This window comes from Peromyscus maniculatus, chromosome 1, assembly GCF_049852395.1.
Source record: "Peromyscus maniculatus bairdii isolate BWxNUB_F1_BW_parent chromosome 1, HU_Pman_BW_mat_3.1, whole genome shotgun sequence".
Lineage (NCBI taxonomy): Eukaryota > Metazoa > Chordata > Mammalia > Rodentia > Cricetidae > Peromyscus > Peromyscus maniculatus.
This window is the reverse complement of record NC_134852.1, coordinates 69,480,903-69,483,721: the sequence shown is the minus strand read 5'-3', so window position 1 is coordinate 69,483,721 and position 2,819 is coordinate 69,480,903. Positions and strand designations below refer to the sequence as shown.

The window sequence follows — 2,819 nt, the reverse complement described above, 5'->3', positions numbered from 1 at the left end:
CAGATTTCCTCTAATTACTTCCTAAGAATTAATAAATTTTCTTTTCATAACAGACATAAAAATTTCATTATACTTATGCCAATCTACACAAGAGCAAGGCCATAGTACAAACTATATGTTCACCCATAAACAAATGAAGAAAATGTTTTATATTTGCATTTAGGAAGCCATACACCTCTAAATATATAGTTTCAGGAGAACAAATTCATATGTCATTGATGATACAGAAGCATGTAATCCTGACTCAAAAACAAAAACAATACATCTGGTATCTAGCCAGTTCATTTAAGTGTATTGATGTAGGGCTGCCTAAGGTTTTTGTCCTAAAAGGAAAACAGGTGCCATGACGAAGAAGGTAGGTAGGGAATACATGTTTCAGAAAGTGAAGAGCGTATTGATAATTGCAAGTAGAAATAGCAAAGAAAAACTGGCTGGGAGTTGAGGAAGAGGAATATAAAGTAGAGGATTCACTCACACATGGCACTAATGAATGTGGTTTCATTATATCCTAACACAGGATGCTGACTAAAAGATGTTTTATAAACAAACCACAACATTTGAAAATCATTGACAATAGTTTCATTTTACATCAAGAAAAAGAGATTTTAGGACAGAAAGTCAATTCAGAAGGAGTTTCAATTTTTTTATTAGTAATGGTTTCACAGTACAGTATTTTGATATCTTGTTTATTTCTCATTTCTAACAAACAAATGACAATTTATTAATTCTGACTGATTTAGTGCCTCTGTTCAGTGACTGCACAACATGTCTTCTGCAAAATTGTCTTCTTCCTTATCAAACAAAGTAGACAGACTTTCCAAGGTTTTGCTTAGCTATGAAAATACTCACATGTTGAGAGAGATCTTGGCTTGAATGATGATGACAATAACTGTCTAAGAATGCTGAGTAGCTCATACAAATAGCAATGTGAGGTCCAGGTATAGGATATTCTGATAAGATCAATTAAGCTTTCAGATCCTGGCTTTCTCTCTTCAATTTTCACCAATAACATATAACAGTTCAGGCTGGCTTTAGAATACTAGTTGTTGAGAAATGGGAATTTTTTCTCAATTATACCCTAATACTTGCTATATTTCTTTCACTCTGAGCAGCACTGTAATTAATAGTACCATATAGATTTATAAATAATTGACAGAAAAATGCAAATATTGAAATGATGGAATAAAAACAAATGCACTTACCTGCTCACTATCACTGTCAACAGAATATGGCCTTATTATATTAACTAAATTGCAAGGAAGAGGTGGCAGGGCTCCTAGCCTTCATACTGAGTATTTTCAAGGACTGTGTCTTTCATTTTTCTTTTTCTATGATGTTCATCAACATTTGATTATTGGGTGAGGAAGCTTTCTTCAATAGTAACTGACATTGGGTTTGTCAAGATTCAAGAAAACAAGAGCATCAGTGGATGCTAATGGCAATCATATTGGTCATAGATACTGACTGTAAAAGCTTTCATGATTTGCTGAAATAATCAAGCCTTCTTAATTAAATTAATCCTGATTTCTTCTTCATATATATATATATATATATATATATATATTAATTTATGATCATTGTCATTAAAGCTATGCCAAACTTGAATGACTATTGTGAAGTATGTCCTTCATGTTCATTGAAATATGTCTTATTGTTTGCAAGCTGAGTGTATTCACTCAACTTTGAATGGTCAAAATCAGAAACCACAACCTACTGTAGAACCTACTTCAAACCATCTCTTGAACCTGACCCACAATGCAGGAAAATAACTGCTGAGTAAAAAATTGAGTAAGTAGATGCAAAAGGACCACAGATAATGAAGCAAACACATGAAAATTCTCAAGTAAGAAAATTACATAACCACAAAGATTCATTTCAAAATATTACCAGATCATCAAGGTTCAATTGAAATCAACATTTCATATTTTTCCCCAAGGGAGTAAAGAAAGGAAAGTTTAAGGCTTTTGATATGAAGCATACAATGAATACACATGCAAAGCAAAGATCATGCAAAAGAAACAGAAAGAAGTATTTTGTCCCAGATAAATTGTGGTATACGATATTCTCAATGAGAAATTGTCAAGGAATTAAAGGTAAGAACTGGCTTATAATTCATTGTGTACAAAATGCTTTCATAGGGCAGTGGTGGTGCATGCTTTTAATCCCAACACTTGGAAGGCAGAGGAAATGAGATCTCCGGGGTCAAGGTTAGCCTGGTCTATAAAATGAGTTCCAAGTCAACCAGGGCTACTCAGAGAAACCTTGTCTCAAAAACAAGAGAAAATAAAAAATAATTAAAAAACAAAACAAAACAAAATGCTATTACTTATGTCAAGCAAATATGGCTTCTGACATAATAAACATAGTATGTGTGTTATGCCTCAAGGAACCACATAGTTAAGAGAGAAAAATTCAATATTTTCCAAAGACTTTCACGGATAGGAAAAGGTATCCACTCTGTTTCATAATCTGATGGAGCAAGAAAACAGAAGGAAATTACTAAAGGGATATATCTAATATAAATTCTCTGCTTAAATATTACTTCCCCTATCCTCTCTGAGATGACACCTTTGTTTCTTCTGGCACTATTCAGTGTTCTTTGATTGACTACTTTAGAGGAAACAATTAGAAAAGAAACAAGAACATGAAAAAGAAGTTCAATGTGGTGAAAGAAATTCAGTCAACTTAATGTTTATTGGGGTGGTTGTATGTGCTCACATACTTTCAGAATGCTGCCTGAAAGACAAAGTTGCATATTACTTCCCATTGCCTTGGTACATTCCCATGCCTGATACATTTTTTAAAATTTATTTTACTTA

The 2,819-nt window shown here is 33.0% G+C and overlaps 1 non-coding gene across 1 annotated transcript; it reads left to right on the top strand.

Annotated features, from left to right (window-relative positions):
• The first annotated feature begins 870 nt into the window (after window positions 1-870).
• Window positions 871-936, top strand: LOC121826167 (small nucleolar RNA SNORD109A). The gene has a single exon (XR_006068479.1). It is a non-coding gene; the product is annotated as a small nucleolar RNA SNORD109A (small nucleolar RNA).
• Window positions 937-2,819: the final 1,883 nt, after the last annotated feature.